The sequence below is a fragment of the Microcaecilia unicolor genome, chromosome 10 (assembly GCF_901765095.1).
Source record: "Microcaecilia unicolor chromosome 10, aMicUni1.1, whole genome shotgun sequence".
Lineage (NCBI taxonomy): Eukaryota > Metazoa > Chordata > Amphibia > Gymnophiona > Siphonopidae > Microcaecilia > Microcaecilia unicolor.
Genome location: NC_044040.1, coordinates 130037159 through 130064156, shown reverse-complemented (window position 1 = coordinate 130064156; position 26998 = coordinate 130037159). Strand labels below are relative to the sequence as shown.

At 45.2% G+C, this 26998-nt stretch overlaps 1 protein-coding gene across 5 annotated transcripts in view; it reads left to right on the top strand.

Annotated features, from left to right (window-relative positions):
- SMCO1 (single-pass membrane protein with coiled-coil domains 1) overlaps window positions 1–26998 on the top strand; it is a 271293-nt gene that overhangs the window by 96535 nt on the left and 147760 nt on the right. The gene's annotated exons all lie outside the window — the stretch shown is intronic.

Below are 26998 nucleotides of genomic sequence, written 5' to 3'. Positions count from 1 at the left end.
TCCGGGGCCAGGGGTAACTTCATTGATGCAGCTTTGGTCCGGCATTATAATATGCCTACATGGGACTTGCCCCAACCTATATATGGAAACATTCAGGGAGTCGTTAGTCATGACTGTCTCCCTTCGGATGCACATCAGGATCCTTCACCATGAAGCTATTTTGATTTATATCCTGCAGACCACAGTAAATCCTGTCATACTGGGCCTTCCTTGGCTGCAAGTACATAATTCATGGATCATCTGGGAACTAGGAGAGCTTGGAGCCAACACTGTCAGCACCGTTGCATGACCATGCTGACCAAGGTAACTCCAGTTCTTCCAATTGCCACCGGCTGGGTAGAGACCCAACAGGGGCTTCCCACTGGCTGGGTAGACCCAGCCGGGGCTTCCCAGACATTACCAAGGCTATGTGGATGTCTTTTCTAAGAATCGGGCAAAGACTGCCACCCCACCATCCCTATAACTGTTCTATCAACCTGTTACCTGGGAAGATGCTGCCACCACGGAGCAGAGTCTACCCTCTCTCCCATCCTGAGACCAACGCCATTTATTTATTTAGATTTTGCTCACACCTTTTTCAGTAGTAGCTCAAGGTGAGTTACATTCAGGTGCACTGGATATTTCTCTGTCCCAGGAGGGCTCACAATCTAAGTTTGTACCTGAGGCAATGGAGGGTTAAGTGACTTGCCCAAGATCACAAGGAGCAGCAGTGGGATTTCAACCGGCCACCTCTGGATTGCAAGACCGGTGCTCTAACCACTAGGCCACTCCTCCACTCCACAACATATATCAAAGATAACCTCCAACAGGGCTTTATTCACCCATCCACGTCTCCTACTGGGGCAGGGATTTTCTTTATTGGGAAGAAGGATGGGAGATTGCGCCCCTTTATCGATTATCGGGGCTTAAACACTGTAACCATCAGGAATAGGTACTCCTCTTTCTGAGAAGTTCCAAGAGAAGAGGACATTTCTCTGGTAAGTGAACGCTATTTTGCTTTGTGCTTTGGGAACTTAAAGATTGGGGTTTAAAGGAGGAATTGTAGGTTAGTGTTAGGCAAAATAAGAATATAAAAAGCAAAATTTAACAACTAATCGCCATAGTCTTTTCCACTTAGTTTTAAAAACTTTGTACCACAGCATTAACAGAGAATCTAGCAGGAACTGCAGGATCTATTTTAGTATTAAGGGGGAATAAAAAAAGAGAGAGAGAGGGAAAAGTAAGCAGGACCTAGTTTAGTATTAAGGAGGGAATAAAAAGAGAGAGAGAGAGCAAAGTAAGCATCATTAACTAGTTGCCGTGGAGCAGCATAATCGAACGGGGCGCCCAAGTTTTCCTGGGACCGTCCTCGCAGGACAGCTCTGTGAAGGGGCGGGGAAACCCATATTATCGAAACAAGATGGGCGTCCATCTTTTGTTTCGATAATACGGTTGGGGACGCCCAAATCTCAACATTTAGATCGACCTTAGAGATGGCCGTCCTTAGGTCATCCTTAGAGATGGTCGTCCTGGTTTTCGAAGATAATGGAAACCGAGGACGCCAGTCTCAGAAACTACCAAATCCAAGCCATTTGGTCATGGGAGGAGCCAGCATTCGTAGTGCACTGGTCCCCCTCACTTGCCAGGACACCAACTGGGCACCCTGGGGGGCACTGCAGTAAACTTCAGAAATTGCTTCCAGGTGCATAGCTCCCTTACCTTGTATGTTGAGCCCCCCCAACCCCCCCTTCCAAAAAAACCCACTCCCCACAACTGTACACCACTACCATAGCCCTTACGGGTGAAGGGGGCACCTACATGTGGGTACAGTGGGTTTCAGATGGGTTTTGAAGGACTCACATTTACCACCACAAGTGTAACAGGAAGGGGGGATGGGCCAGGGTCCACCTGCCTGAAGTGCACTGCACTCACTAAAACTGCTCCAGGGACCTGCATACTGCTGTCATGGAGCTGGGTACGACATTTGAGGCTGGCATAGAGGCTGGCAAAAAAAATATTTTAAGCTTTTTGTTTAGGGTGGGAGGGGGTTGATGACCACTGGGGGAGTAAGGGGAGGTCATGCCCGATTCCCTACGGTGGTCATGCGTCAGTTCGGGCACCTTTTCACGGCTTGGTCCCAAGAAAAAATGGACCAAGTAAAGTCGGCCAAGTGCTCGTCAGGGACACCCTTCTTTTTTCCATTATCGTCCGAGGACACCCAACTCTTAAGCATGCCCCAGTCCCGCCTTCGCTACGCTGCCAACACGGCTCCGTTAACTTAAGTCATCCCCGCGACGGAAAGCAGTTGAGGGCACCCAAAATTGGCTTTCAATTATGCCGATTTTGGCGACCCTGACAGAAGGAAGCCCATCTCCCGATTTGTGTCGAAACATGGGCGCCCTTCTCTTTCGAACCCTTTTCCCATAATTTTAAACTGAAACCTTTTCTAGAGATAGAAACTAAACAGCAAAAAAACTCTTGTTCTAAAAGGCAGTTATTTTCTGTTCCTTGGCTGCTGGAGAGGTAGCTCATCCAGCGACCTCAATTAAGTGTTAATTAAGGTGTGGGGAAGTAGAATACTTGCATAGGTTGCTGAATCAGCTTCAAGGAGCCTGTTTAAAAAAGGCCCCTTAGATTCAAAGCTATATAAAGAAGAAAGGTCCCACTGAACTTTCTTTCTGAGAAGTCCCGACAGAAGAGGACATTTCTTTGGTACATAAGTACATAAGTAGTGCCATACTGGGAAAGACCAAAGGTCCATCTAGCCCAGCATCCTGTCACCGACAGTGGCCAATCCAGGTCAAGGGCACCTGGCACGCTCCCCAAACGTAAAAACATTCCAGACAAGTTATACCTAAAAATGAGGAATTTTTCCAGTCCATTTAATAGCGGTCTATGGACTTGTCCTTTAGGAATCTATCTAACCCCTTTTTAAACTCCGTCAAGCTAACCGCCCGTACCACGTTCTCCGGCAATGAATTCCAGAGTCTAATTACACGTTGGGTGAAGAAAAATTTTCTCCGATTCGTTTTAAATTTACCACACTGTAGCTTCAACTCATGCCCTCTAGTCCTAGTATTTTTGGATAGCGTGAACAGTCGCTTCACATCCACCCGATCCATTCCACTCATTATTTTATACACTTCTATCATATCTCCCCTCAGCCGTCTCTTCTCCAAGCTGAAAAGCCCTAGCCTTCTCAGCCTCTCTTCATAGGAAAGTCGTCCCATCCCCACTATCATTTTCGTCGCCCTTCGCTGTACCTTTTCCAATTCTACTATATCTTTTTTGAGATACGGAGACCAGTACTGAACACAATACTCCAGGTGCGGTCGCACCATGGAGCGATACAACGGCATTATAACATCCGCACACCTGGACTCCATACCCTTCTTAATAACACCCAACATTCTATTCGCTTTCCTAGCCGCAGCAGCACACTGAGCAGAAGGTTTCAGCGTATCATCGACGACGACACCCAGATCCCTTTCTTGATCCGTAACTCCTAACGCGGAACCTTGCAAGACGTAGCTATAATTCGGGTTCCTCTTACCCACATGCATCACTTTGCACTTGTCAACATTGAACTTCATCTGCCACTTGCACGCTATTTTGCTTTGTGCTTTGGGAACTTAAAGATTGGGGTTTAAAGGAGGAATTGTAGGTTAGTGATAGGCAAAATAAAAATATAAAAAGCAAATTTTATCAACTAATCTCCATAGTCTTTTCCACTAAGTTTTAAAAACTTTGTACCACAGCATTAACAGAATCTAGCAGACACTGCAGGATCTAGTTTAGTCTTCCCGCCACCCCTAGGACAACTCTTCATTTATTGTCAGTTATTGTAATTAGGGTAACAAGCAAGGAGTACTCTTACAGAGTTTTAAATACATTTCATTACCATCTAAGAAGGAAACAGTAAATAAATCAAACAATATACTATATAAACTAAAAGACACTTTTATATTAGGCTAATATCCTTAATACTATGTGGAGGGGCATAATCGAACGTCGCCGGTCAAATAGATCGCCGGCGATCTATGTTGGCGGCAGCGCTACAGCTGGCCGGAACCGTATTATCGAAAAAGATGGCCGGCCATCTTTTTTTTCAATAATACGGTTTAGCCCGGCCAAATGCCGTGGAGTTTGCCGGGTTTGAGATGGCCGGGTTTGTTTTTCAGCGATAATGGAAAGTTATGTCGGCCATCTCAAACCCCGGCCAAATTCAAGGCATTTGGCTGTGAGAGGAGCCAGCATTTTTAGTGCACTGGCCCCCCTGACATGCCAGGACACCAACCAGCCACCCTAGGGGTCACTGCGGTGGACTTCAGAAAAGCTCCCACCACGTGCATAGCTCCCTTACTTTGGGAGCTGAGCCCCCCAAACCCACTACCCAAAAATGTACTGCACCCACTAAAATTGCTCCAGGGACCTGCATACAGCCTCTAGGACTTATTGCTGCTGTATAACTTTGGCACACCAGTTCACACCTGAAGACTAATCTCTCTGAAAAAGTATTTTCTTGAAATAAGCACGTTTACTCACAGTTAACTGCAGATCAGAGGTTGTGCCCCACTGGCAAAGAGTCCCCTGGTACTAAGATTAGCAGTAGGTCAGAGCTGGCACAATGGTGTACAATGCCCTCTTTCAGCACCATTGAAGGTAAGAACTACGTTCTCTAACGTGGGTAATACAGGAAAGGGAACTAAAACTGGCTTACAAAAATGGCCACTACCGCATGGACTACAACAGGAAACAAAACAGGGCACACTCTGACCCAGTTAGCAGGGGGGAAAAGCACCATGGGAGTAGAGCCCAGTACCCTACACCCACCACAATGCATTGCTAATGTGACTCTTTGCAGGGCACCTAACCGAAAAGCCGCATCGCAACCAGGGAAAGGCTGTTGGAGGATACAACACATTCTGCTGTCATGGAGGTAAGTACAGCATTTGAGGCTGGCATACAGGCTGGAAAAAAGGTTTTTAGTTTTATTTTTTTAGTTTGGAAGGGGATTGGTGACCACTGGGGGAGTATGGGGAGGTCATCCCCCATTCCCTCCAGTGTCATCTGGTCAGTTGGGGTGCCTTTTTGAGGCTTGGTCGTGAAAATAAAAGGACCAAGTAAAGCAGGCGAAATACTGCTTAACGCCGCTTTTTTTTTTCCATTATCGGCGAAAGCCGGCCATCTGGTAGCCACGCCCATGCCCGCCCATGTCCCGCCTTCGCTAATCTACCGACAAGCCCCCTTGAACTTTCGCCGGCGAAGCGACAGGAAAGCGGCGATGCTGTCAAAAATGCTGCTTTCGATTATACCGATTTTGCCGCTTTTAAGAAATCGCCGGCCATCTCCCGATTTATGTCGGAAGATGGCCGGCGATCACTTTCGATTATAAGCTGGATAGTAACATAGTAGATGATGGCAGAGAAAGACCTGCACAGTCCATCCAGTCTGCCCAATAAGATAACTCATATGTGCTACTTTTTGTGTGTACCTGACCTTGATTAGTATCTGCCATTTTCCCGGCACAGACCATAGAAGTCTGCCCAGCACTAGCCCCACCTCCCAACCACCAGCACCTCCCCCCCCCCCCCCCCCCCCCCACCGGCTCTGCCATCCAATCTCCGCTAAGCTTCTGAGGATCCATTCCTTCTGAACAGGATTCCTTTATGTTTATCCCACGCATTTTTGAATTCCGTTACCATTTTCATCTCCACCACCTCCCGCGGGAGGGCATTCCAAGCATCAACCACTCTCTCCGTGAAAAAATACTTCCTGACATTTTTCTTGAGTCTGCCCCCCTTCAATCTCATTTCATGTCCTACCGCCTTCCCATCTCAGGAAAAGATTTGTTTGCAGATTCATACCTTTCAAATATTTGAACGTCTGTATCATATCACCCCTGTTTCTCCTTTCCTCCAAGGTATACATGTTCAGGTCAGCGTCTCTCCTCATACGTCCTGTAATGCAAATCCCATACCATTCTTGTAGATTTTCTTTGCACCGCTTTAATTCTTTTTACATTCTTAGCAAGATACGGCCTACAAAACTGAACACAATACTCCAGGTGGGGCCTCACCAACGACTTATACAGGGGCATCAACACTTCCTTTCTTCTGCTGGTCACACCTCTCTCTATACAGCCTAGCAACCTTCTAGCTATGGCCACAGTCTTGTCGCACTGTTTCGTCGCTGTCAGATCCTCAGATACTATCACCCCAAGATCCCTCTCCCCATCTGTACATATCAGACTCTCACCGCCTAACACATATGTCTCCCGTGGATTTCTACTCCCTAAGAGCATCACTTTGCATTTCTTCATGTTGAATTTTAATTGCCAAACCTTAGACCATTCTTCTAGCTTCCGCAGATCCTTTTTCATGTTTTCCACTCCCTCCCGAGTGTCCACTCTGTTACAAATCTTAGTATCGTTCGCAAAAAGGCAAACTAAAAAACACTAAGATGGAGTCAGCAGTCCAGCAGCGAGAGGAGTGCTATCCAGTCTTTTGCATTGAGTGTCACATGTATGATTATCTCCCAGTTGGTGAGATGTCATATGTGTGTGCCCGATGCAAAGAGCTCCTGGATCTCAGAGAACGTGGCCGTTCTCTTAAGGCTAGAGTAGCAGACTTGATGGAGCTAAGGGAGACAGAGAGGTACATAGAGGAGACCTACAGGGATGTTGTAGAGAAGTCCTACCTCCAGTCTGGTAGCCCCTGTGCTACCTTGGAGGAGAGAGGTCTCCTAGAAGGAGATCATCACCCTGATGAAGTAGGAAGTACTCCTGTAGCCAGGACCTGCCCACCAGGGGATGTACTATCCTCTCGCACTGAGGATATGTCTCCAAGTGCTGCCCGGGAGGGAAAGGTTAGGACAGCTGTTGTAGTTGGTGATTCGATCATTAGGCATATAGATAGCTGGGTGGCTGGTGGACGTGAGGATCGCTAGGTGACTTGCCTGCCTGGTGCGAAGGTGGCGGACCTCACGTGTCACCTAGATAGGATTTTAGATAGTGCTGGGGAGGAGTTGGTACATGTGGGTACCAATGACATAGGAAAATGTGGGAGAGAGGTTCTGGAAGCCAAATTTAGGCTCTTAGGTAGAAAGCTCAAATCCAGATCCTCTAGGGTTGCATTTTCTGAAATGTTACCCATTCCACGCTCGAGGCCCAAGAGACAGGCAGCATTCCAGAGTCTTAATGTGTGGATGAGACGTTGGTGCAGGGAGGAGGGTTTTAGATTTGTTAGGAACTGGGCAACATTCTGGGGAAGGAGGAGCCTGTTCCGAAAGGATGGGCTCCACCTTAAACCAGGGTGGGACCAGGCTGCTGGCATCGGCATTTTAAAAGGACATAGAGCAGCTTTTAAACTAGAAACAGGGGGAAGGCCGACAGTCGCTCAAAAGCGCATGGTTCGGGATAAGGTATCTTTCAAAGATATCACCAAAACAGGGAAGATAAGGTATCCTCATATTGAGGTTGTCCTTAAATAAAAATAAAAATCAGACAAAAGATTGCAAATGAATACTGTCAAGTACTAAGCATGATGTGACTAGGAACAACAAACATAGTTAGAAATGTCTATATGTGAATGCCAGGAGGCTAAGAAATAATATGGGAGAGTTAGAATATATTGCACTAAATGAAAAATTAGATATAATAGGCATCTCTGAGACCTGGTGGAAGGAGGATAACCAGTGGGACACTGTTATATCGTAGTGATAGGGTGGATCGAATTAGTGGAGGGGTAGCATTGTATATTAACGAGAGCCTTGTAACATAGTAACATAGTAGATGATGGCAGAAAAAGACCCGCAAGGTCCATCCAGTCTGCCCAACAAGATAAACTCATGTGTATACCTTACCTTGATTTGTACCTGTCTTTTTCAGGGCACAGACCGTATAAGTCTGGCCAGCACTATCCCCTCCTCCCAACCACCAGCCCCGCCTCCCACCACCGGCTCTGGCACAGACCGTATAAGTGTGCCCAACACTATTCCCCGCCTCCCAACCACCAGTCCCGCCTTCCACCACTGGATCTGGCACAGACCGTATAAGTCTGCCCACCACTATGTTCGCCTCCCCACCACCAACCTCTCTTCCCCCCACCGGCTCCACCACCCAATTTCGGCTAAGCTTCTGAGGATACATTCCTTCTGCACAGGATTCCTTTATGTATATCCCACGCATGTTTGAATTCCATTACCGTTTTCTTCTCCACCACCTCCCGCGGGAGGGCATTCCAAGCATCCACCACTCTCTCTGTGAAAAAATACTTCTTGACATTTTTCTTGAGTCTGCCCCCCCTTCAATCTCATTTCATGTCCTCTCGTTCTATCGCCTTCCCATCTCCGGAAAAGATTTGTTTGCGGATTAATACCTTTCAAATATTTGAACGTCTGTATCATATCACCCCTGTTCCTCCTTTCCTCCAGGGTATACATGTTCAGGTCAGCAAGTCTCTCCTCATACGTCTTGGAACGCAAATCCCATACCATTCTCGTAGCTTTTCTTTGCACCGCTTCCATTTTTTTTACATCCTTAGCAAGGTACGGCCTCCAAAACTGAACACAATACTCCAGGTGGAGCCTCACCAACGACTTGTACAGGGGCATCAACACTTCCTTTCTTCTGCTGGTCACAACTCTCTCTATACAGCCTAGCAACCTTCTCGCTAAGGCCACCGCCTTGTCACACTGTTTCGTCGCCTTCAGATCCTCGGATACTATCACCCCAAGATCCCTCTCCCCCTCAGTACATATCAGACTCTCACCGCCTAACACATACGTCTCTCGTGGGTTTCTACTCCCTAGGTACATCACTTTGCATTTCTTCGCATTGAATTTTAATTGCCAAACCTTTCGACCATTCTTCTAGCTTCCGCAGATCTTTTTTCATGTTTTCCATTCCCTCCCGGGTGTCCGCTCTGTTACAAATCTTAATGTCATCCGCAAATAGGCAAACTTTACCTTCTAACCCTTCGGCAATGTCACTCACAAATATATTGAACAGAATCGGCCCCAGCACCGATCCCTGAGGCACTCCACTACTCACCTTTCCCTTCTCCGAGCGAACTCCATTTACCACCACCCTCCGCAGGAAATTGAAAATTCTGCAGGAAACAAAACACTTCTTGGAATCACTGTGGATTGAAATTCCATGTGTAAAGGGGAAAAGGATAGTGATAGGAGTACTACCGTCTGCCTGGCCAGAATGAACAGACGGATGCAAAAATGTTAAAGGAAATTAAGGACGCAAACAAACTGGGCAACACAATAATAATGGGTGATTTCAATTACCCCGATATTGACTGGGTAAATGTAACATCGGGGCATGCTAGTGAGGTAAAGTTTCTTGATGAAATCAAGGACAGCTTTATGGAGCAGCTGGTACAGTAGCCGATGAGAGAAGGAAAAATTCTAGACCTAGTCCTTAGTGGAGCACATGATCTGGTGCGGGAGGTAATGGTGTTGGGGCCGCATGATAAAAGTGATCATAATATGATCGGATTTGATATTAGCTTTGAAATAAGTATACCAGGGGCATAGCCAGACTTCTGCAGGAGGAGGGTCCAGAGCCCGAGGTGAGGTGGCACGTTTTAGCCCCCCGGAACTGCCGACCCCCCCCCCACCGCCATTACTGACACCCCCCCCCCCCGCCCACCATTGCCAACACCCCCCACCGCCACCAGCACCACCACGAACAACTTTGACCCCCCCCCGCCAATGACCCTCTTGACCCCCCACCCACCCACCCCCACCATCGCCTATCTTTGCTGGCGGGGGACCCCAACCCCCCGCCAGCCGAAGTCGTCTTCCTTCGTTTGGTTTCCGAGTCTGACGTCCTACACGTTGTAAGTTCAAAAACAGCATCCTGGAAGTACAGGCCAAATATATTCCGCGTGTTAAAAAAGGAGGACAGAAGACCAAACAGCTGGTGTGGTTAAAAAGTGAGGTGAAGGAAGCTATTAGTGCTAAAAGAAAATCCTTCAGAAAATGGAAGAAGGAACTGACTGAAAATAATAAGAAACAGCATAAGGAATGTCAAGTCAAATGCAAAGCGCTGATAAGGAAGGCTAAGAGAGACTTCGAAAAAAAGATTGCATTGGAGGCAAAAACACATAGTAAAAAATTTTTTAGGTATATTAAAAGCAGGAAGCCGGCAAAAGAATCGGTTGGATCGCTAGATGACCGAGGAGTAAAAGGGGCGATCAGGGAAGACAAAGCCTTAGCGGAGAGATTAAATGAATTCTTTCCTTCAGTCTTCACCGAGGAAGATTTGGGTGGGATACTGATGCCAGAAATGGTATTCAAAGCTGACAAGTTGGAGAAACTTAATGAATTCTCTGTAAACCTGGAGGATGTAATGGGGCAGATCTACAAACTGAAGAGTAGCAAATCTCTGGACCAGATGGTATTCATCCCAGAGTACTGATAGAACTGAAAAATGAGCTTGCAGAGCTATTGTTAGAAATATGTCATTTATCCTTAAAATTGAGCGTGGTACCAGAAGATTGGAGGGTGGCCAATGTAACGCCGATTTCTTAAAAAGGTTCCAGGAGAGATCTGGGAAATTATAGACCGGTGAGTCTGACGTCGGTGCCGGGCAAAATGGTAGAAACTATTATTAAGAACAAAATTATAGAGCATATTCAAAAGCATGGATTAATGAGACAAAGTCAACATGGATTTAGTGAAGTGAAATCTTGCCTCACCAATCTACTACATTTTTTGAAGGGGTGAACAAACATGTGGCTAAAGGTGAGCCGGTTGATATTGTGTATCTGGATTTTCAAAAGGCGTTTGACAAAGTACCTCATGAAAGACTCCAGAGGAAATTGGAGAGTCATGGGATAGGAGGTAGTGTTCTGTTGTGGATTAAAAACTTGTTAAAAGAAAACAGAGAGTAGGATTAAATGGTCAGTATTCTCAATGGAGAAGGGTAGTTAGTGGGGTTCCCCAGGTGTCTGTGCTCGGACCGCTGCTTTTTAACATATTTATAAATGACCTAGAGATGGGAGTAACTAGTAAGGTAATTAAATTTGCTGACGACACAAAGTTATTCAAAGTCGTTAAATCGCGGGAGGATTGTGAAAAATTGCAAGAGGACCTTACGAGACTGGGAGACTGGGTATCTAACTGGCAGATGACTTTTAATGTGAGCAAGTGCAAAGTGATGCATGTGGGAAAGAGGAACCCAAATTACAGCTACATCATGCAAGGTTCCACGTTAGGAGTCACAGACCAAGAAAAGGATCTAGGTGTCGTCGTTGATGATACGTTGAAACCTTCTACTTAGTGTGCTGCTGCGGCTAAGAAAGCAAATAGAATGTTAGGTATTATTAGGAAAGGAATGGAAAACAAAAATGAGGCTGTTATAATGCCTTTGTATCACTCCATGGTGCGACTGCACCTCGAATATTGTGTTCAATTCTGTCCGCCGCATCTCAGAAAAGATATAGAGGAATTAAAAAAGGTGCAGAGAAGGGCGACGAAAATGATAAAGGGGATGGGACAACTTCCCTATGAGGAAAGGCTAAAGCGGCTAGGGCTCTTCAGCTTGGAGAAAAGGCGGCTGAGGGGAGATATGATAGACGTCTATAAAATAATGAGTGGAGTTGAACGGGTAGATGTGAAGCGTTTGTTTATGCTTTCCAAAAATACTAGGACTTGGGGGCAGTAAATTTAAAACGAATCGGAGAAAATGTTTCTTCACTCAACGTGTAATTAAACTCTGGAATTTGTTGCCGGAGAATGTGGTAAAGGCGGTTAGCTTAGCGGAGTTTTAAAAAGGTTTGGACGGCTTCCTAAAGGAAAAGTCTATAGACCGTTATTAAATGGACTTGGGGAAAATCCACTATTTCTGGGATAAGCAGTATAAAATGTTTTGTACTTTTTTGGGATCTTGCCAGGTATTTGTGACCTGGATTGGCCACTGTTTGAAACAGGATGCTGGGCTTGATGGACCTTTGGTCTTTCCCAGTGAAGGGAAGTCTTGCCTCACCAATCTAATGCATTTTTTTGAGGGGGTAAGCAAACATGTGGACAATGGGGAGCCGGTTGATATTGTATATCTGGATTTTCAGAAGGCGTTTGACAAAGTGCCGCACGAAAGACTCCTGAAGAAATTGCAGAGTCATGGAATCGGAGGTAGGGTATTATTATGGATTAAGAACTGGTTGAAAGATAGGAAGCAGAGAGTAGGATTGCGTGGCCAGTATTCTCAGTGGAGGAGGGTAGTTAGTGGGGTCCCGCAGTGGTCTGTGCTGGGTCCGTTGCTTTTTAATGTATTTATAAATGACCTAGAGATGGGAATAACTAGTGAGGTAATTAAATTCGCCGATGACACAAAATTATTCAGGGTCGTCAAGTCGCAGGAGGAATGTGAACAATTACAGGAGGACCTTGCGAGACTGGGAGAATGGGCGTGCAAGTGGCAGATGAAGTTCAATGTTGACAAGTGCAAAGTGATGCATGTGGGTAAGAGGAACCCGAATTATAGCTACGTCTTGCAAGGTTCCGCGTTAGGAGTTACGGATCAAGAAAGGGATCTGGGTGTCGTCGTCGATGATATGCTGAAACCTTCTGCTCAGTGTGCTGCTGCAGCTAGGAAAGCGAATAGAATGTTGGGTGTTATTAGGAAGGGTATGGAGTCCAGGTGTGCGGATGTTATAATGCCGTTGTATCGCTCCATGGTGCGACCGCACCTGGAGTATTGTGTTCAGTACTGGTCTCCGTATCTCAAAAAGATATAGTAGAATTGGAAAAGGTACAGCGAAGGGCGACAAAAATGATAGTGGGGATGGGACGACTTTCCTATGAAGAGAGGCTGAGAAGGCTAGGGCTTTTCAGCTTGGAGAAGAGACGGCTGAGGGGAGATATGATAGAAGTGTATAAAATAATGAGTGGAATGGATCGGGTGGATGTGAAGCGACTGTTCACGCTATCCAAAAATACTAGGACTAGAGGGCATGAGTTGAAGCTACAGTGTGGTAAATTTAAAACGAATCGGAGAAAATTTTTCTTCACCCAACGTGTAATTAGACTCTGGAATTCGTTGCCGGAGAACGTGGTACGGGCGGTTAGCTTGACGGAGTTTAAAAAGGGGTTAGATAGATTCCTAAAGGACAAGTCCATAGACCGCTATTAAATGGACTTGGAAAAATTCCGCATTTTAGGTATAACTTGTCTGGAATGTTTTTACGTTTGGGGAGCGTGCCAGGTGCCCTTGACCTGGATTGGCCACTGTCGGTGACAGGATGCTGGGCTAGATGGACCTTTGGTCTTTCCCAGTATGGCACTACTTATGTACTACTTATGTACTAATACTTATGTACTTACCCCTGATAACAGAACTCAGCCAGGGAGCCTGTATTTTTACTAAGTTGGACCTGAGAGGAGTCTACAACCTGATTTTGGATCAAAGAGGGCAACAAGTGGAAAACAGCATTTAATAACCGAGACAGGCATTATGAGTACCTTGTCATGCCATTCAGGCTAGCCAATGCCCCAGCAGTGCTTCAGAACTTCATCAATGATATCTTCCTAGACCTGCTATACAAATTTATCTTCATCTACCTTGACGATATCTTAATATTCTCTCACTCTTTGGGCCAACATCGGCAACAAGTGAAGATGGTATTACAGCATCTAAGACAGAACCAGTTATACACTATACTAGAGAAATGTGTCTTTGAGCACTTAGAGCTACCCTTCCTAGGGTACATAATTTCAAACCAAGGGCTCCACATGGATCCAGTGTAGTTAGCAGCTGTACTCAGGGTCAGAAAGCACTACAACGGTTTCTAGGATTTGCCAATTATTATAGGCAGTTCATTCCTAACTATTCAACCATTGCTGTTCCTTTCACAGCATTGACCAAGAAGAATGCCAACCTCCAAGAGTGGCCCCCAGAGGCTGTATCACCTAAAGCGGGTCTTCATGACTAACCCGATCCTCCATAATCCAAACCCTGACAAACAGTTTCTGGTGGAAGTGGATGCGTCCACTGTAGAGGTAGGGGCCGTACTATCTCAAGCTACAACTAAAAGAAAGTTTCTACCCTGTGCTTATTTCTCCCACAAATTCTCTCCAGCAGAGGCTAACTATGCGATGGGGGACCAGGAACTCTTGGCCATCAAGCTGGTACTAGAGGAGTGGCATTACCTACTCAAGGGAGTTAAACATCCCTTCCTTGTGTTGACTGACCACAAGACTCTTCTCTACCTTCAAGAAGCCCGGCGCCTCAATCCCCAGAATCAGGCCCAGTTGTTGCTGTTATTCTCTTGGTTTAACTTCCAATTTTGCTTCTGACCAGCTAAGAAGAATGTAAGGACCGATGCTCTGTCATGATCCGCGGAGTGTGGTGAACAGTCGACCATACCCCAGCATATTATCGACCCTGGGCAAATTCTATCGGCTACCATTCTCCTGATACCTGCTGGTAAAACCATCGTGCCCAGACAACTCCTGGAATGTGTACTAAAATGGGGACACTGCTCCTGAATTGCAGGGCAACTGGAATCCGGGGCACTCTCAAATTAATATCACAGTTCTACTGGTGGCCAACCCTGAAAAAGGATGTGAAGGACTTGTTGCAGCATGCCCTGTATGTGCCCAGCAGAAACCATCCAGGGGATGGCCCTGGGGCCTCCTACAGCTGCTCCCAATACCCAAGAAACCCTGGACTCATTTGGCAATGGATTTCATCTCTGAATTGCTACCCTCTAATGGGTTATCTACCATCTGGGTAGTTGTAGAGTGTTTTTGTAAAATGGCCATTTCATACCCCTTCCTGGCTTGCCCACAGCCCCTGCATTAGCTCAACACTTTCTAAGAGAGATCCTTCGACTCCACGGGCTACTCAAATCTATCGTGTTGGACCGGGACATCTGGTTTGTCTCCAGATTCTGGCGGGTCCTCAGTAAAGCACTCCATACCAAGCTAGATTTTTCATCTGGATATCACCAACCAGACCTTGAAAGCCTATTTAAGAGCCACTGAGGCATATTTTCAAAGCAGTTAGCCTTCCAAAGTTCCCTAGAAACCTATGGAACTTTGGAAGGCTAAGTGCTTTGAAAATATGCCTCTATGTCTCAATGTTACATAACTGGTTGCATTTGTTACCATGGGCAGAATTTATGTACAGTAGCCACATAAACAACTCCACTGGGGCCACCCCCTTTTGGGTAGTTTTCAGACAACATCCTCAGGTGCCTGTTTGGTACCCTTACATCCAGAGGTTCCAGGAGGCAAGGCAACCCTTAAGTCTCTTTCTCAGATTTGGAAGATAACACAAGAGCTCCTAGTCCAATAATATAAGCACCAGGCAATCAAGAAAAAGATGTCTGGCTCCCATCCTCAAGGTAGGGGACCTTGTTTGTTTCTTGATCTGGAATCTGTGCCTCAAGACTCCTTCTATACAATTTGCACCATGATTCATCGAACCATACCCCATTACTCACCAAGTGAGTCCAGTTACCTATCAGCTACAGCTTCCCTGCACTTTGCGTATTGATAACACCTTCCACATATCTCTGCTGAAGCCCCTGATCCTAAGGAGAGGGGTGCAGGCTACCCCCGCACCCCTTCCAATGGCCTCAGAATCTGATGGGAAGAATGAGGTTCAGACCATCCTAGACTCCCAACGGGTGCGTGGACTTCTACAATACCTCATCTGGAAAGGATATGGCCTAGAGGACAACTCCTGGGAGCTGACCACCCAGTTTCACGCCCCAACCCTTCTCTGTCAATTCCATTGTATAATAACATAGTAAATGACGACAGATAAAGACCTGAACGGTCCATCTAGTCTGCCCAACAAGATAAACTCATTTTACATGGTATGTAATACTTTATATGTATATCCGAGTTTGATTTGTCCCTGCCTTTCTCAGGGCACAGATTATAGAAGTCTGCCCTGCACCGTTTTTATTCTCCAAATACCGGTGTCACCACCCAATGTCTGCTAAGATTCCAAAGATCCATTCCTTCTAAACAGGATTCCTTTGTGTTTATCCCACGCATGTTTGAATTCCATTACCGTTTTCATCTCCACCACCTCCTGCGGGAGGGCATTCCACGTCTCCACCACACTCTTCCTGACATTACTCCTGAGTCTGCCCCTCTTCAACCTCAAGTCATGTCCTCTAGTTCTACCACCTTCCCGTCTCCGGAAAAGGTTCGTATGCGGATTAATACCTTTTAAATATTTGAACGTCTGTATCATGTCCTGACCCCATCCAGCCTACCTTACAGGTCACGGGTGAGAGGAGCCACTATTGACAGGGCCTCAGAACCAGCAGCATCACAGAAAATGGAAGAAGGAACCATCTGAAAATAACAAGAAGCAGCATAAGGAGTGTCAAAGCAAATGCAAGGCGCAGATAAAGAAGGCCAAGAGGGATTACGAAAAAAAGATAGCATTAGAGGCAAAAAAAACATAGTAAAAAAAAATTTCGGTATATTAAAAGCAGGAAGCCGGCAAAAGAATCGGTTGGGCCGCTGGATGACCGAGGAGTAAAAGGGGCGATCAAGGAAGACAAAGATGTAGCGGAGAGATTGAATGAATTCTTTGCTTCGGTCTTCACCGAGGAAGATTTGGGTGGGATACCAGTGTCGGAAATGATATTTCAAGCGGACAAGTTGGAGAAACTTACTGACTTCACGGTAAACCTGGAAGATGTAATGGGGCAGTTCAGCAAACTGAAGAGTAGCAAATCTCCTGGACCGGATGGTATTCATCCTAGAGTACTGATAGAACTGAAAAATGAGCTTGTGAAGCTACTGCTAGTGATATGCAATTTATCCTTAAAATCAAGCATGGTACCGGAAGATTGGAGGGTGGCCAATGTAACACCCATTTTTTAAAAAAGGTTCCAGGGGAGATCCGGGAAATTATAGACCGGTGAGTCTGACGTCGGTGCCGGGGGAAATAGTAGAGGCTATTATTAAAAACAAAATTACAGAGTACATCCAAGGACATGGATTACTAAGACTGAGTCAGCACAGCTTTTGTGTGTCGAAATCTTGCCTGACCAATTTACTTCAATTCTTTGAAGGAGTAAACAAACATGTGGACAAAGGGGAGCCGGTTGATATTGTGTATCTGGATTTTCAAAAGACGTTTGACAAGGTACCTCATGAAAGGCTACAGAGGAAATTGAAGGGTCATGGGATAAGAGGAAAAGTCCTATTGTGGATTAAAAACTGGTTGAAGGATAGGAAACAGAGAGTGGGGTTAAATGGGTAGTATTCACAATGGAGAAGGGTAGTTAGTGGGGTTCCTCAGGGGTCTGTGCTAGGACCGCTGCTTTTTAATATATTTATAAATGATTTAGAGATGGGAGTAACTAGCGAGGTAATTAAATTTGCTGATGACACAAAGTTATTCAAAGTCGTTAACTCGCGACAGGATTGTGAAAAATTACAGAAGGGCCTTACGAGACTGGGAGACTGGGCGGCTAGATGGCAGATGACGTTTAATGTGAGCAAGTGCAAGGTGATGCATGTGGGAAAAAGAACCCGAATTATAGCTACGTCATGCAAGGTTCCACGTTAGGAGTTACGGACCAAGAAAGGGATCTGGGTGTCGTCGTCGATAATACACTGAAACCTTCTGCTCAGTGTGCTGCTGTGGCTAAGAAAGCAAATAGAATGTTAGGTATTATTAGGAAAGGAGTGGAAAACAAAAATGAGGATGTTATAATACCTTTGTATCGCTCCATGGTGCGATCGCATCACAAATATTGTGTTCAATTCTGATCGCCACATCTCAAAAAAGATATAGTGGAACTGGAAAAGGTGCAGCGAAGGGCGACTAAAATGATAGCGGGGATGGGACGACTTCCCTATAAAGAAAGACTAGGCTAGGGCTTTTCAGCTTGGAGAAGAGACGGCTGAGGGGAGACATGATAGAGGTATATAAAATAATGAGTGGAGTGGAACAGGTGGATGTGAAGCGTCTGTTCACGCTTTCCAAAAATACTAGGACTAGGGGGCATGCGATGAAACTACAGTGTAGTAAATTTAAAACAAATCGGAGAAAAGTTTTCTTCACCCAACGCGTAATTAAACTCTGGAATTTGTTGCCGGAGAACGTGGTGAAGGCGGTTAGCTTGGCAGAGTTTAAAAGGGGGTTAGACGGTTTCCTAAATGACAAGTCCATAAACCGCTACTAAATGGACGGGAAAAATCCACAATTCCGGGAATAACATATATAGAATGTTTGTATGTTTGGGAAGCTTGCCTGGTGCCCTTGGCCTGGATTGGCCGCTGTCGTGGATAGGATGCTGGGCTCGATGGACCCTTGGTCTTTTCCCAGTGTGGCATTACTTATATACTTATGAAGGGAGAGTCCAGTGCTATGTTGCATGTGCCCACATCCGCTGGGCCGGCACACACACACGCTGGGCACTTTAAAGCCAGGGCTGCCGGCACCTTTGCTTCTTCAGCTCCTCATCCTGGGGGGTGCTTGCCAGGTCAGCTCAGCCGAGCTAGCCAAGCTGACTCCAACTCTAGCCAGCTCCTCTCTAGCCAAGCCTGCGCAGCTCTTGCCAAGTCAGCCTAATTCCAGCACCGGCCAACCCTGCCAGTCACTGACTCAAGCCTGTCAGCGGTCCAATGGCTGACATCATGTTAGTGACAGGCTGGCAGAGGTGCTCAAGCTCTGCCAGCTGATGAGATTCACCGCAGGAAGTCAGCAGGGTGCATTTGAACTGAACAAAGCAGTTTCCATATACTATTTTTCCAAGTACTTTTTGGTCCCTAATGGGCTCACAATCTAAGGTTATTTGTACCTGGGTGAATGGAGGGTTAAGTGACTTGCCTAGGGTCACAAGGAGCTGCAGTGGGAATTGAACCCAGTTCCCCAGCATCTCAACACACTGCACTAACCATTAGGCTACTCTTCCACTCCAGTCTTCACCGCTGTGGCTAAGGGATCCTTTTCCATTTCAATTTATCCCCTATTGCTCAATGACACATTATTTATTTGACCAGGATCTATCTTGGTCAAATAAATGGTGTGTCAAGATATCGAAGCAGTGACAGACAGATGTTGGATTTGCCTTACCAGGAGCATTGGTGGCCAAAAGTTGGGACTGTGAACTTTTTCACAGAGGCTGGCAGTTGGCTAGGAGCATGCAGCATGTGCAGGCATGAATGAATGTAAATTCAAATTTGATTCATGTTGTTCATGACTATTTATATACACAGCATGTAGAATATCCTGTAAATATAAATTGTTGAATAATATATGTAATTATAGGCCACTATATTGCAGATGTTAGGATCGAGTATGGAAGAAATAGAATCGATGTTGTCAGAGTCGCACAAAGTATATGATGATGAAGCTACAGCAAATATGCCAGTGATGCTATGTGGGCCAAACAAAGGTACACTGCTATGGGACTTCTTCATAGAAGTTAAAGTAGGATGTGAAGTTTACTCAGTCTACCAGCAGAAAGACAGCAGTTATCAAAACAAAGAAGAAACACGTCAACACTGAAAAATCACTTAGCAAGATATCCTGTTCACTATGATGAATTTCTTAAGCTACAGAAATTGCCTTCAGAGCACAAAGAGGCACAGGAGAAACAGCAAAAACAGTCAACACTTTGAATTTTTCATGAACAGGTCATATTCGCAGTCATATGATCACAGCTCAGTCATATTTAAAAGAATAAAGGAAATCCTAACACAACTGGCAGTATACACATCAATGCCTCTCAATTTAGTAGAGAGAAAAGAGTTCTATCACTACACTGCTGCATTAGAAGCGCATGCTGCTTCTTCGCTTTCTGGTCAAACGAGCTGAAGTGCATTACATAGTAACATAGTAGATGACGGCAGAAAAAGACCTGCACGGTCCATCCAGTCTGCCCAACAAGATAACTCATATTTGCTGCTTTTTGTGTATACCCTACTTTGATTTGTACCTGTGCTCTTCAGGGCACAGACCGTATAAGTCTGCCCCGCACTATCCCCGCCTCCCAACCACCAGCCCCACCTCCCAACCACCGGCTCTGGCACAGGCACAGACCGTATAAGTCTGCCCAGCACTATCCTCACCTCCCCACCACCAGCCCTGCCTCCCAACCACCGGCTCTGGCACAGACCGTACAAGTCTGTCCAGCACTATCCCCGTCTCCCAACCACCAGTCCCGCTTCCCACCACCGGCTGTGGTAGACAATGCTCGAAGAGCAGAAAATTTTTCACAGTGCTGCGATTTGTAGAGTCAAAGGTTGAGTCACTCATTGTAGTCACAGTACATTATTACAACAGAGACAAACGGTATCTAAAAACATCTGCTCTGGCAAGTCGTCAGCTGCTACATCCACACACAGCTGAAATCATTCATGCTAAAATCCTGATAATACTAACTGATGGGGGCTTACAAGACAATATGTCCGTCATTATGTCCACAGATTAAGGAGTGAACATGATGGCAGCTCTAATTGTGGAGCAAACCATTTCAAGTGATACTGATGATGAAACGGATGATAGTGGTGAACAGAGTATCAGCACCATAGATGCAGAAGAATATTTTAACGTTGTGAAAGAAGCTGAACATGTTTTCCCAAGGTGAAATTCTTGCTATGCTCATGTCTCAAATGTAGCATGTCATATAGTATTGGACAAAGCTACATCAAAGATTCAGAAACTACGAGAAAAGGTGATTCCAGTTGTCCACAAATTTCCTAGCTCAGGTGTCACAACTGAACATCTAAGGAAACCGGCAGGCAAAAAACTGCTGAAGGTTGCACAGACAAGATGGAACTCATTCTACGATGTGTGCACAGACAAGATGGAACTCATTCTACTATGTGTGCAATCACCTCATCGAATTGGGGTAAGATGTTTGCTGTCTATGCCAAACATACTGACCAATCACGTTCACCTGCTGGACTGACTTGGAACTGTGTCAAGATTGGATTGGATTTATTATTCGTAACCCACCCTTATCCAGGACGGCAAACAAAAATACATACATAAAAATCACATAAAAACAATCACAAAACAATTCTTCATATACACAATCAAAGAAGAAAACAGAAAATAATATCCAGGTCCCTAGATGGACAGAGAAGCAGCACCAGCAGGCATATAATACGCTAGTGTGCTTCAATTGATGCTTTAATGTTTGTATATGTTTTCTCATTTTTAAGTCCACTTGACAACTTGTTCCACTCCAACAGTCCAGTTACTAAAAGGTTCCTCTTCTAGTTATATTCAAACATACTCGACTTAAGGTGGGCATTACATGAGCATGGGCAGACCTTGATATGAGGCCACATAGCAGGAACCAAGCCCAAAGAGGGCTGACAGGGACACATTTGACATACTGGATAAATATGACCACACAACTCACTACCAGGTAAGGGATCAGCTGCGGTTGATATAGCTGCTTTGGGACAGAGAAACTGTTCTCTTTTGGACCTCTTGCTGTACATGTTAGTATCGCAGATCATTGAACCTTAAATTTGAACATCATTATTTTGGGAATACTACCATGCCATTTTTTAGATCCTCCACCTTCTGGTTCTGGTGGTAGATGGCATTAACCTATGGCAAATGTGCCGCCAGGTAGCAAGTTGCATATTGGCGCTGGTTTTGTTTGCTGCATCCCCATTGAGGACATTGTAACTAGCCTTCACTTCAACCACCAAGAGGAACAGTTCACTGAGCAAAAAATTACCCTTCCTTTCGGTTGCCATTGTATCTGCTCCCTAAAGGTTCCATGTGGAGTATGGCACTATTTATAATCTAACCTAAAGTTTGGCGAGAAACAGCATGGTGTGGTGATGTCAGCACCAATCTCTCAAAAATGGTGTTCATTTGTAGGTGAGATTGTCCTTGGAACTTAGAGAGAGTATGTTTGCATTCTCTATTGCTTCTTGTGATATTTTGTGATCTTGATATGTGCTTTGACCCCACCCTATACCCATTTCCTTAAGTTAGAGTCCCTGCTGGGGGGCGCTGTGGAGCACTGACTAAGATGGCAGCATAATCACTGAGCTCTCTAAGACTCCTACAATCAATTAGATTATCAAATAACTATATGTAACTAATTACAATCTAACTACTGCATTAACAGCCCTATAACTCATGGCATCTGGTAAAAATAGTAAACGCCATCGGGTTGAACCCGTTTCGCCGCAGAAAGGGCAGACTGGAAAACCTGACAAAGCCAGCACAGTGGCCATCTTGGAAGAAATACAAGCACTCAAAGAATTAATCACAGATCCAAGGAAGGTCGAATCGCAACATAAAGGAGGACCTCTCACTCACAGATCGGATTTAATCCATGTTAAACTCCAAAGTGCTCACGCTGGAGAAGAAATTCAACAATCAGAAGCTAACATAAAAATGATACAAAAGCAAGTTAAGAAGATCACACTGCTTGAGAGGGAAATGGAGGACAGTAACAACAGATCCAGACACAATAACATACGCCTGCTAGGCCTGCCAGAAAATCTTGAAGGCTCCGACTCCATGCAATTCCTAGAGAAATTTATACCAAACATTTTGGGCCTTCAATTTTCCAAGGACTTCGAACTGGAACGAGCGCACAGAGTACCATCTCGACGTTGGCCCTAAAGACAATATCCACGACCTATTGTCATGTGAGTACTTTGTTACCCTCAAGTCACGGAAATCTTCCAGCGAGCTCGTATTCGTGCCCCAGTAAAATATGTAGGCCAAGAGCTGTCAATTCCTGCCGGATCTCTGCAAAGCAACGGTTTCAAGCACGGAAACAACTTCTGGCTTAACGTCCCAAATTGAAAAAAATTAACGCCAGAGTATGGCCTAGCTTTAGCCCGGTTAAGCTGCGAGTAACGTACAATAAACGTTACCAAAGATTTCACTTCTCCTGACACCTTGGCCTCTTACCTGGAAGAGTTGCTACAATTAAAATTGACGCAAGGTTGAACTTAAATTTTCTATTATGGCTGCTTATATTACAGTTTAGTCGTTATATGGGGCTATCATGCAATCTATGTGTGAGATTTTCTAACTAATTTATTTTCTTTCTTACTCTTTTTGTTTTTCTTACAGGACTAGTCTAAATCAGACATAAAGTTCTCTTAACATTTTTGTATGATTTATAGTAATCATGTTTAAATACCTTCCCATTACTATTGATATTCCTAAAACCATATATGGTTTCCATAAAACCTCGGAGTCAGTGAGGGGATGCTGGTCATCCGGGTATCCATATCTCATGGTTGGAACATACTGTGTTTGTTGTTTAGACACTGTTATGCTATATGCAATGCTTTTTTTGTGCCAGTACACGCCAGTACAGCATACCGGCACCTTTTTTGTGAGGTCCAGCTCACCTGCCCGCTCCCTTCCGTTCATGCACTCGTGCTCCCCCCCACCCCCACCCTCCCTCGGCTCCCCGACTTTCCTTGAAATCTTTAATTTACCCAGTTGTCTGCTAGCTGTTTTTACTGCTGGTTTACCGCGACTTCGGGTAAATTAAAGATTTCAAGGAAAGTCGGGGAGCCGAGGGAGGGCGGGGGAGCTGGGGTTTGAATGAATCACTGGACATGGAGGGGATGGAGGGCAGGGGAGAGAGGAGAATTGCTGGACATGGATGGATGGAGGAGTTGGCGGGGAGAGAGGAGAAATGCTGGACTTGAATGGAGGAGAGGGGAGAGAGAATTATTGCTTTATATGGGTACAGGGGAGGGGAAGAGAGAGAAGAAATGCTGGACATGGATGGAGGGAAGGAGAAAGGAGAAGGTGCTGGACATGGATGGAGGGCAGGAAAGAAAAAAGAAGAAGATGCACATGGATGGAGAGGAGGGAAAGGGAAGAGAGGAGAAAAACTGCACATGGATGGAGGACCCAGCTTTTACTTATGGATATAGGACAAGAAATGAAGAAGAAACGAGGAAAGTAAAGAAGTATATGGAAAGGAAGCCTGGAAAACGGAGTTGAGAGAACAGATAGCGCAGAATCAGAGACTCGGACCAATATGGATAGAAAAACAAAGTCACCAGACAACAAAGGTAGAAAAAAATCATTTATTTTCATTTTAGTGTTTGGAATATGTCCATTTGAGAATTTACATCTGCTGACGTATTTTGCACTGGCTTATGTTAATGTACTAATTTCTAATAATATGATACTTCCACTACATAATACTGACTTTATTCTTAGGAGTGTATTGCACAACGCTGTTTTCATCACTTTACATGTTTGGTGGTACATGACATTCACCATACTATCCCTTAATGTTAAGGGAATTTACACCCAATCAAGCGGAAAAAAATTTAAATGCCCTAAATAGTATGTCCTGACATAATTTTCTTCCAGGAAACACATTTGTCTGATCATGAGTCAATTATGCTTAAAACGTCATGGTCTTTAACTCCATTTTTTTGCAGCTGATGGTTAAAAAAATGGTGTGGCCATTCTTATCAGGAAGAGGGATAATATTAAATTAATATCATCTGACAAAGACTCGTTAGGCAGATGGGTTAAGGTACACATTACAGAAGATGACGAACCCTTAATTTTATTGAACTTATATGCACCGAACACAGATTGCCCTGATTTCTTCCATACTATTGCTGGCCTAATTGCATCTGAAGGAGACAAACCATACATAGTAGGAGGTGATTTTAACCTCATTCTGAACCCTCAAGTGGACAGGAAATCCATGTTCCCATATAAGAAAACCAAAGCTTGGTTCATTCTGAAAGATGTAGAGGGGAATAATCGAATGGGGCGCCCAAGTTTTCATGAGAGTGTCCTCGCAGGATGGCCCTGCGAAGGGGCGGGAAAACCCGTATTATCGAAACAAGATGGGCATCCATCTTTCGTTTCGATAATATGATTGGGAACGCCCAAATTTCAACATATAGTTCGACCTTAGAGATGGTTGACCTAAATGTTGATATGGTCAACCTTAGAGATGGTCGTCCCCGGTTTTCGGCCATAATGGAAACCAAGGACGCCCATCTCAAAAATGACCAAATCCAAGCCCCTTGGTCATAGGAGGAGCCAGAATTCATAGTGCACTGGTCCCCCTCACATGCCAGGACACCAACTGGGCACCTTAGGGGGCATTGCAGTGGACTTCATAAATTGCTCCCAGGTGCATAGCTCCCTTACCTTGTGTGCTGAGCCCCCCAACCCCCCCCCCCCAAAACAAAACCCACTCCCCACAACTGTACACCACTACCATAGCCCTTACGGGTGAAGGGGGCACCTACATGTGGGTACAGTGGGTTTCAGATGGGTTTTGGAGGGCTCACATTTACCACCACAAGTGTAACAGGTAGGGGGGGATGGGCCAGGGTCCACCTGCCTGAAGTGCACTGCACCCACTAAAACTGCTCCAGGGACCTGCATACTGCTGTCATGGAGCTGGGTATGACATTTCAGGCTGGCATAGAGGCTGGCACAAAAGATTTTTTTTTAGTTTTTTTTAGGGTGGGAGGGGGTTGGTGACCACTGGAGGAGTAAGGGGAGGTCATCCCCGATTCCCTTCGGTGGTCATCTGGTCAGTTCGGGCACCTTTTCACGGCTTGGTCGCAAGAAAAAATGGACCAAGTAAAGTCGACCAAGTGCTCGTCAGGGACGCCCTTCTTTTTTCTATTATCAGCCGAGGACACCCATCTCTAAATCACGCCCCAGTCCCGCCTTCACTACAGTGCCGACACGCCCCCGTGAACTTTGGTCGTCCCCGTGACGGGAAACAGTTGAGGATGCCCAAAATCGGATTTCGATTATGCCGATTTGGGCGACCCTGAGAGAAGGACACCCATCTCCTGATTTGTGTCGGAAGATGGGTGCCCTTCTCTTTCGAAAATAAGCCTGATAATGTCACAGCTTAAACTATGTGACGTATGTCGCTTGTTACATGACAACAAACATGATTATACATTCTACTCCCTACCACACAATTCCTATTCTCGTATTGACTACTTCTTAATCGCTGAGGCCTTATTAAATAAAGTATCCGATACCAACATTGATACTATACACCTATAGTGGAGGTGTAGCCTAGTGGTTAGTGCAACGGACTTCGGTCCTGGGGAACCGGGATCGATTCCCGCTGCAGCTCCTTGTGACTCTGGGTAAAGTCACTTAACCCTCTGTTGCCCCAGATAAACTGCTTTGGATGTGGTTGCAAAAACTGTAGAAAAGCGGTATATGATCATGCACACATCTCTTTACAACTCACTGATCTATCATCTAAAGCAAGGGCAAAAACATGGCGCTTCAATGCTAGTCTATTAGCCTACCCTGAATTTATAGAAGAAATTAATAGCCAGTGCTTTTTTTTGTAGAAAAAAAGGTGCCGGTACTCATTATGGGCGGGGTCACCACATATGGCCCCACCCCTTTTATAGCCACCCCCACTTAGCCACACCCCTTATACCAGCCATGGCGCATATAAACAGACATCATTGAAAATATTATACTAGTATAGGAGAAAAAAATAACTTGATTTTTTTTTCATTATAAATAATTTCTATAAGCTGTTACAGCTCCAGTATACCCAGTGCAAAATAAGACAGCAGATGTAAAGTCTCAAATTGGACATATTCCAAACACTAAAATGAAAATAAAATGATTTTTTTCTACCTTTGTTGTCTGGTGACTTTGTTTTTCTATCCATATTGGTCTGAGTCTCTGATTCTGCTGCTCTCTATCTGTTCTATTAACTCCATTTCCAGGGCTTCCTTTCCATTTATTTCTTTACTTTCCTCCTTTCTTCTTCATTTCTTGCCCTACATCCATAAGTAAAAGCTGGGTCCTCCTCCGTGGAATTGACTGGAGGAGGTATAACGTGGATCCAGCTTTTGCCTATTTTCTCCATGCATGTGCAGTTTTTCTCCTCTCTTCCCTTTCCCTCATATCCATCCATGTGCATCTTCTTCTTTTTTCTTTCCTCCCCTCCATCCATGTTCAGCACTTCTCCTTCCCTCCATCCATGTCCAGCATTTCTCCTCTCTCTTCCCTCCCCTATATCCATATAAAGCAATAATTCTCTCTCCC